The sequence below is a fragment of the Marmota marmota genome, unplaced genomic scaffold (assembly GCF_001458135.2).
Source record: "Marmota marmota marmota unplaced genomic scaffold, marMar, whole genome shotgun sequence".
Classification (NCBI taxonomy): domain Eukaryota; kingdom Metazoa; phylum Chordata; class Mammalia; order Rodentia; family Sciuridae; genus Marmota; species Marmota marmota.
In genome coordinates, this window is record NW_026000173.1 from 1,538,770 (window position 1) to 1,548,424 (window position 9,655).

At 39.5% G+C, this 9,655-nt stretch overlaps 1 pseudogene; it reads left to right on the forward strand.

Moving 5' to 3' along the window:
• Positions 1-1,970: 1,970 nt before the first annotated feature.
• On the forward strand, positions 1,971-9,655 carry LOC107159911 (annotated as a pseudogene).

Consider the following 9,655-nt stretch of genomic DNA (forward strand, 5'->3'; position numbering starts at 1 on the left):
CCCCCCCCCCCCCCCCGTTAGTTTGCTGCAGCCGGACTGCGGCAATAGGATCTATCTATCTATCTATCTATCTATCATCTACCTATTAATTAAGTATAAGGAATTGACTTGTGCAACTATGGAGGCTGAGCTATCCCATGACCTTCATCTGCAAGTTGAAAACCTATCAAAGCTAGTTTCAGTCTGAGTCTGAAGACCTGAGAACCAAGGGTCAATGGTCTGAGGGCATGAGAAGATTGATGTCTCAGATCGATCAGTTGTGGGGTTGGGGGATGAGAGAGAGAGAGAGAGAGAGAGAGAGAGAGATCTTGATCTCTTTTCTGTGCCTTTTTTCCTTCTGTTCAGGCCCTCATTGGACTGGATAATGCACACCCACATTGGGGAGGCCAATCTGCTTTACTCAGTACAAGCTGAGAAAGAGAGATAGAGAAAGACCAGAGTGTAGCAAGAGTGGGCACTGTGGGTATTTGGGACGCTTCTTCATGAAACTTACTTATGTCTTTGAGGTCTGCTTGGACTTTATCAAATACATATTATTTTCCTTGGACATTGGAGTCTTGCTGTACACATCCAACTTAATGGTTTAGTGAATGGGATAACACCCAGTATATGATGGGCTGCTCAGGTAGCATGGTAACTTGATGGCTCATGGTTAAGTGTTTAGTCTCTGCTAAAACTGTTTACGGCCAACAGCTGTTTCTTGATGAGAGAGCAGTTATCCATGGAGGATGGCAGAGAATTGCTCCAACATTCTAAGGGTTGGCTCTGCAAATTACTTAGCTAAAGGCTCCAAGCAGCATCCCTATTGAACACTGACATGTCAAACACCATTGGATCTACTGGATTGTATAGCCCAAGTAGCAGAGCATCTTGGGCCTGATTCAGAGCCTTCTTTTTAAACTAGCAGTTTTTTGGGTCCTTCAGCAAATGGGCTGGTATAACAAATTATAGATTATGTTGTCTCTCAAATCCAAAGGAATCCCCTGATATTGTGTCTTCTATTTGGTTGTGAAAGGGGCCACAACCAAATCCTGGAACTTATCCCTCATCTTATACTATAGACTGAATATTTATTTCCTTTCAAATTTCACACATTAAATCCCATCTCCCAAAGTGATGGTATTTGTAGGTGAGAACTTTGGGCAGTGATTAAGTCATTCCTCACAAATGGGACTAGGTCCTTAGAAAAGGGACACTGGAGAGCTCCCTTGTTCTTTCTACCATGTGGGACATAGCAAAAGATGACCGTCTAATAAACTAGGGAGGGGGCTCTTACCAGACACTGAATCTATCAGCACCTAGATCTTGTTTTTGACACCCAATTTCTAGTAATTTTTTACAGTAGCTCAAATGGACTAAAACACTTTAGGAGAAATATTTCAACATAAACCCATACCAGTGGACTCCTAGAAATTTTGCTTGGATAGTTCTTCAAATTTTTGTTGGATTAATTTTTCACTCTTTGACATGCAACTATCTTGCCATTATGTCTACAGTAGTTGCTACTTTTTGCTCCCCAAGTCTAATAAGCATAATGTCATCAATGTAATGAACCAGTGTAATATCTTGTAAAAGGGAAAAGGGAAAGAGGGACAAGATTCCTATGAACATGTAGGGCATGGTGGCTCATGCATACCTGCAATTCTAGCTACTTGGGAGGCTGAGGCAGGAGGATTGCAAGTTTGAGGACAGCTTGGGCAGCTTTGTGATATCCTGTCTCAAAATTAAAAGCCTGGGGATATAGCTCAGGGTTAGAGTGCCCCTAGATTCCATCTCCAGTACCACCACCATAAACACACACACACACACCCACAAACACATACACACACACACGAAAAAAAAAAATGAAATCACAGTGAGTCAAATTATAACACAGATCTGGACAATAGAAATGTCCCTGAGTTAGACCAGTATATTCATGGTCTTGCCAAATGAAAGCAAACTGCTTTTGGTGGTTTTTACTAACAAGTATGGAAAGTGAGTATATGTTAATTTGCTCAAGTAATAAAACCATGTCTGATACAGCAGTTACCCAATTAAGCATGTGATAATCCACTGTCATTCTCTAAGATCTATCTTTCTTCTAAACAGGGTCAACAGACAAGTTGATGGGAATGTGGTGGGAATGACCACCCCTGAATCCTTCAAGTCATTGGTGGTCATATTAATCTCCACAATCCCTTTAGGAATATGGTATTGCTTTTGGTTTACTATTTTCTTGGGTAAATGCAGTTCTAGCAGCTTCATTTGGTCTTTACCAGCATAACAGCTTTCACTCTACAAGTTAGGGAGCCAATTCCAGCCATGTGTGTCTATTTAATTATGGCCTAGGTAACAGGAAATAACCATAAGATGGGTTCAGGACTCATTGGGTATACTGGGAGTTAGAACTAGACTGAAATTTCTCACTTGACTTCCATTTGCCCATATTCTGACTGATGGACTGTAGATGTTTTGGGTCTTCTGGAATTAGTGTGCTCTCAGACTAATGTTTAATAGTCCCCCAAGCTCTAATTATTTCCTTTTCTTCAACAAATAGTTACCTTGGTCAAAGGTCTTAGGTGCTTTTTTAGACAGCTGGGAGAAGGATTAACTGTATAAGTATTTGGTACCATTTCAAGGTCTTAACTCAAGAGGACCCAACTTCCTATTCATTCAATGGGCTCTGGATCTAGATCAAGTCTGGGGATTGTTTGAAGTGCCATGATCCTGTTTTTATCATATAGCCTAGACTTTTGTTCACTTGATCTATAACATGTCTATCTTGATCAAGTAAGAAGTTAGTGGTATTCCTATTTATTTTACATCTTAGAGAACTGTGATGAAATTCCCAATGCCATAGGTCTGGAGGTCAGACTATTCTGATGGCTATTTGACTCTGCTTTTTTTTTTCCCCCAAGTACTTGGATATTATAACACTGAGCTACACTCTCACCCTTTTAAATTTCATACAGGGTCTTACTAAATTTCCCAGTCTGGCCTTGAAATTGTGATCCTCCTGCTTCAAACTCCTGAGTGTCTGGGATTACAGGTAGGCACCACTGTACTGGCTTGATTCTGCTGTTCCTTATATTAATCAGACTGCTATGTGTTGAATGTTTGTAACCTCTCAAAATTTACATGTTAAAACCCAATTCCCAATGTGGTGCTATTTGGAGGTGGTGCCTTTGGGAAGTACTTAGGTCATGAGGATGGATCCCCCGTGAATGGGATTAATGTCCTTTTTGTTTTGGATAGTGGGGATTGAACCCAGGGGCACTCAACCACTGAGCCACATCCCCAGCCCTTTTTTTAATATTTTATTTAGAGACAGGGTCTCACTGAGTTGCTTAGTACCTCGCTTTTGCTGAGGCTGTCTTTGAACTCTCAATCCTCCTGCCTCAGCCTCCTGAGCCACTGGGATACAGGTGAGCACCCCCATGCCTGGCCTGGATTAGAGTCCTTCTAAGAAGAGACACAAGGCCTGGCTTCAAAAGGCCATTGCTTCAATTTCAACAGTCTGGATAATCTCTGCCCATAGTCATGGTTATGGGGCTCCCTGGAACCCTGGGGTGCTGACCTCTACTCAGCATGGGTATGGGACAGGACCATTGTTCTAATGGATGTGAAAGGTGATATTTCTGTCCCTGTGGGTCTGCTCGGGAAAGTGGGATTGCTGCCCTAGTGGGATTGGAAAGTGGAGCAAGTCAAGAGGATTATTCTTAAATATCAAGAATAGTATGCTAGTTTCCTTATTTTGTGATTTTGTCATTTTAGTTTTCCATAATTATTTTATTCTTCTCCTTTTTGCTAAACTTATTTAAAGATTTTTAATTAAGTAGCAATACTAATAATTTTTAACCTTTGCTGCCACCATGTGGTTGCCTTTCATTATTGCACATTAAGAAAAGTGTCAGAGCTGCTATCAGAACAGGGATAAAGGTAGGGGGTACACATTAAAATTTTTTAAAAAAATAATAATGCAAAATATCTGAGGAATGAATCTAGAATATGTTATATGTATCTCTTTTTTTTCATATGTTATCTCAAATCCCACTAGTCAACTTTTTAAAAAAAAAACAATATTTATTTTTTAGTTGTAGTTGGACACAATACCTTTATTTTATATATTTATTTTTATATGTTGCTGAGGATTGAACCCAGGGCCTCACACATGCCAGGCAAGCGCTCTACTGCTAAGCCACAACCCCAGCTCACATCTTACCTTTTTTAGTAGTCTCCATTCTTTATCAAATCAAAATGTGTAATTACTCTGCAGAAACTGACTTGTTGCCTACTGTTAATTATGTTTTTTTTTAATGGATTTCAGAAAAAATTACATAGGAAGATGAACCTGTTATCTATAGTAGCTCCAAATCATAAAAATCTGTTAGCAGACTTTCATTTTGGTCTAGAACTTGTTATATTGGAGTAAAGCACTTTGACTTTCCCTAAGTGAAAAATAGAAAAAAAAACAGTTTTAAAAAGTAGGATATGCTTATAACCCATTTCCAGTCAAAATTTTCATGAGAAATAAAACTATTGTCCTTTCCACCTGTTTCCCCCACTATAACTTACTTTTTCTACTTGTTACTATCCCCAAACAAATCTCAATATGCCACTGTCAAGTTTTTAAAAAATTCCATTGACTTCCAATTACTTATAGGATAAAATGCAGACTTTAAAAAAAGACTTTTAATAAATCATTCTCAACTAATCTAAGCTCACTTTTGATACTAATATAGATAAATACCATCATCATGTGTTAATCAGCTTTCTGTTACTGCAACAAATTCCTGAGATAACCAGTTTATAAAGAGGAAGGGTTGATTTTGGCTCACAGTTTTATAGGTTTTAGTCCATGTTCAATTGGCCCGTATTGATTGACCTCTGACTTTTGTTGTTCTGACATTTTTTGTCTAATTGCAATGAAAAGATACAATTCAGGCCTAGGACAGAAAGTGGAAACAGATCACATTTGCTTTGGGACTGTGGTGAGGGAACATATCATGGCAGAAATGTGTTGTAGAACAGAATGCTGTGAAGTGAAAAAGAGTGGGAGAAGAAGGGCCCACTACCTCTTTTAAGGAGACACCTCCAATGGGTGGAATACCACCCACTAGGCCCCACCATCTCCCATGTTGGGGACTAAGCCTTGAATACATAGACCTTTTGGGGGGCATTTCAGATCCAAACTATAGCAATATATTTTAACATTTAACCTTGTGTAATTAATTAAATACACATAGAAAAATTAATGAGCAAAAATAATTTTAAGAAAATTCTAATAAAGAAAAGTATTGGATAGTTCTATTGGTGTTAAAATATACTGTAAAGTAATAATAACTTAAATAGGATAATTTAATACATGAATAAGCATGCTAATAAATGGAACATATTAGAAAGCAATAAATCAGCCCACATACATCAAGGAACTTAATACATGATATAGGCAGCATTTCAAAATAGTTCAGAAACACTGTGTTATTCAATAAATGATATAGTGACAAGTAAATAGTCATTGATAGAAAGGTCAAGTTGGATCCTATATCACATTTTTATGCTACTAACAATTTGTATGACTTTGGGTTATCAATTCCATGTGCGACAAAGTCTAGTCTAGTGGGAAAGGGATAAGAAAGTATAGAAGCAAGGTTTCTGAAGGTACAAGAAACTGTAGAAAAAAAAAGAGATAAAGTTTCACTTAACTCTTATTGAAAAAAAACACACACAAAAACCCAGTAACACTAAATGTCTACCATCTGCTAGGCACCGTTCTTAGCATTTTGTTGGTGTTATGTAATCAAATTTTTAATTAAAAAAAAAAAAGGCTTAGAAAAAGTCTGCAATCTCTCCAAGCTCCAAGTGATTCAGGAGGCAAGAAATGAACCTGGGCATTTTGGCTCCAGAGTCTGCACCCTTCACTACTTCCCTGTACGACTTCACTATGGGGACGGGGAAAGTTGTCTCTTCTTTTGAGATTTCAGATTTCAGAGGAGCCTAAATGCAAAAAGAGAGATTTGTTTGCAGAAAGAAAAATGGGTGTGGGATCAGAGAAAAGAGAAAATAGGGCAGAGGAAGGAAGCAGGAAAGACATCTCAGAGACCCTGGGTGAGTTTATGACAGGGATCTACTGCAATCATGTAGAGCCACTGAGGCATGTGGGAATGGTAGACTATGACCAGTACTACTCAAGATTTGAATATGCCTTTTCCCCAAATCAGACTACAGTGAGGGAAGATGTGTTAATCAGCTTTCTGATATTGTGGAAAAATACTTGGGATAATCAACTTCAAAAGATTAACTGTTTATTTTGGTTCACAGTTGTGTGGTTTTGGTCCACAGTTGGTTGGCCCATTGCTTTGGGGCCTTTGGCAAGGCAACACATCCTGGTGGGAGTAAGGGAAAAGAAGAAATGCAAGTAAATGATCAAATGCTGTTAGCATTGTATTTGATGGGGGAAATCCTATTGATTGACCTCTGACTTTTGTTGTTCCGACATTTTTTGTCTAATTGCAATGAAAAGATACAATTCAGGCCTAGGACAGAAAGTGGAAACAGATCTCATTGTAGGCCCATGATAAGAGAGTTAGATAAGGTTGAATGTTAGTGTTTAGTTTAAGTGAAATATAAAATCTATCAATTGGGGGCTGGGGTTGTAGCTCACTGGTAGAGTGCTCGCTTAGCATGCATGAGGCACTAGGTTCAATCCTCAGCACCACATAAAAATAAAATAAAGATATTGTATCCACCTAAAACTAAAAAATAAATATTAAAAAAACCTATCAATTGATTTCAGAGTTGTAATAGAAATAGTAACATATGAAAGCTGTCATTATGGATGATAGTTCTTTTCCTATGGCTCTTAGTAGTTTTTACTGATTCTGATAGGTATTCATGTATCATAAATAAAAGTAAACATGTCAACCACATTTGTTTCTGTTAAGGGATATTGAAATACCTGAACTCTCTTGTGATTTTACTTTTATTGATTTTTGTTCTCTGTATAATAAGATTTCAGGGAAGGCTTGGGTATAAAAGGAGCATTTATTTCCTAGTGCATAAGCTTGCATAGAAATCTCAGCTTTTCAAAGAGTAGTAGATCAAAATGGAAGATTGTTTTTCAGGAGTCAATATTCTTGTCCTTATCCATCCAGGGAAGTGGGTGGGGAGAAATATCACAACATATGTTTTCACCTTCTTTCACAGTGTCCTCAAATGAGTTCAGTATTTCTTTGCTCTTGTCATAGTTACCTGCCAAGGCAAATGCATAGGCCAGCAGTGCCTTGGTGTAGACGTGGCTGCCACAGGACCCTTCCTCTGTTAGTGCCCAGGCTGACTTCAGGCAGATCAGGCATTGCGGACAACAGAGTGCTGTGAAGGGAGAACAATGTTATTCTGAGTTATGTGAAAAGAGCAGGTACTGAAATAAAAGAGATTATAGGAAGGTGATACCAGTGCTTTTCAAACCAATCAATCAGTCAATCAATCAATCAATCAATCAATCAATCTCTCTCTCTACTTATCTATCATCTATCATCTATCTCCATCCATGCAGTCTCTCTTTAACCACCATTTTAGAAATCAGTCCTTTTTTTGGTACTGGGGATTGAACTCAAGGGTGCTTTACCACTGAGCTATATCCTCAGCCCTTTTTTATTTTTTATTTTGAGACATGGTCTCACTAAGTTGCTTAGGTTCTTGCTATATTGCTGAGGCTGGCCTCAAACTTGTGGTCCTCCTGTCTCAGCCTCCTGAGTCACTGGGATTATAGGCACATACCACTGTTCCCACAAGAAATCATTCCTTTTTGTTTGTTTGTTTATTTAGTTTTTTTATGTGATGCTGGGGATTGAACCCAGTGTCTCATGCATGCTAGGCAAGCTGTCTACCACTGAGCCACAACTCCAGCCTTTTTTTTTTTTTAAAGTGCTTATATTAGTACATTGTAGTGACATGTAATAGTGGGATTTATTTTGATAAATCATACATGTATGAACTTTAATTTGCTCCATTTCATTCCTTAGTACTTCTCTCTCCTCCTCTTCACCCTCCTTTTCTTCATCTTTTTCTACTGATCTTCCTTCTATTTATCTATTTATTTTCAGTTGGTGCTTTGTTGATATACATAAAGGTGAAATTCAGAGTGTAGAATTCAGCAAGAATTTCCTGTAAGGGTCATTGATCTCACTGGTGGCCTCATGATAATCCAAGATAAATCCTAACAGGCTCAGGAGTGGTACCAGAGTAGCTGCTGTTGGTGGTGGTAAAGGCTGCAGGGAGTGGAAATCCATATTACAGGTAGAATTTACTTCATTTGGCTTGGAGCAGGCTTTCTCAACCTCAGCACTATTGGATTAGTTAAATCTTCCCTGTGGTGGTTTTGTCCTTTGATTGTAAGATGTTTAGCAGTATCTGCTTCTACCCACTAGAAACTGGTAGCATTCACCATATAGGCATGTTCACCTTCTCCTTCCCTGACAAAATAGCCATTTAAGTGGCTATTTTTATGGCTCTTTACATAAATAGTAAAGGGGGCTGGTTGTGGATAATGGGTAGACTAATAAACTGTTTCCTGTTACATGTTGCTGTGTCTGCAGCTCCTTCATTAGAGCAGTGCTCACTAAACTTTTCTGACATTATTGTGTACAAATAAGCTGAAGAGATTTTGTGCAGCTAAAGGTGATTGTTTCTGGGGCTGAACTGATCAAGATTTGGGACACATCTTAATTCCTCAGTATGTTAATATACTGGCTGGAAGTGCATTAGCATTTTCCTTCAAGATCAAGTGGGCTTTTCATTTTTGCAGAGATCCTATAAAAACATTCCTGAGGGGCACTGCAGGAAGGCACACGGTTACAGAGTGTGCAACAGACCTATGAGGTGGCCTCAAGAACAGCTTGAATCCCTGAGGAGACCCTGGGCCTCATCAGCTTCAGTCGCAGGGGTAGGCTGTTGCTGATCAAGCCCAAGGCCTTTGGATTCAGCATTATATTTTATGATCCTTTCTTGCAGGATGGGATAGAGTGGTCCCCGGGCAGGCAGAAGATCTACACCCTGCACGACTTGTTGTATCAGAGGGACTATGTCTCCTTGCATTGCAATCTCAAGGAACACACAGCCACCTTATCAATGACTTTACTATAAAGCAGATGAGGCAAGCGGCATTCCTTGTTAATGCAGCCCACCGTTGCCTGGCCTAGGCCCTCATGGAGGGCAAGGTCTGAGAGGCAGTCCTGATTGCATGAGCTTTGTTCAGGGTCCTTTGAAAGATGCACAAAATCTCATCTGTACTTCCCACAAGGCCCGGTATAGTGAACAAGCATTACTAGAGATGAGAGGGATAGCTGCCACGGAGATCTGCAGAGCAATCACAGGTCGCATCCCAGAAAGCTTAAGAAATTGCATCAACAAGGAATTCTTTGTCACATCAGCTCCTTGGTCAGTAATAAACCAGCAAGCAATTCATCCTGAGCTCAATGGTGCCACATACAGGTATCTGCAGGGCATAGTAGGCATGGCTCTGGGAGGACTTCCTGCAGCCATGGAAGGGATCATCCCTGGAGGCATCCCTGTGACTCACAACCTCCCCATGGTGGCACACCCTTCCCAAGCTCCCTCTCCTAACCAGCCTACAAAACATGGGGACAATGCACAGCACCCCAGTGAGCAATAG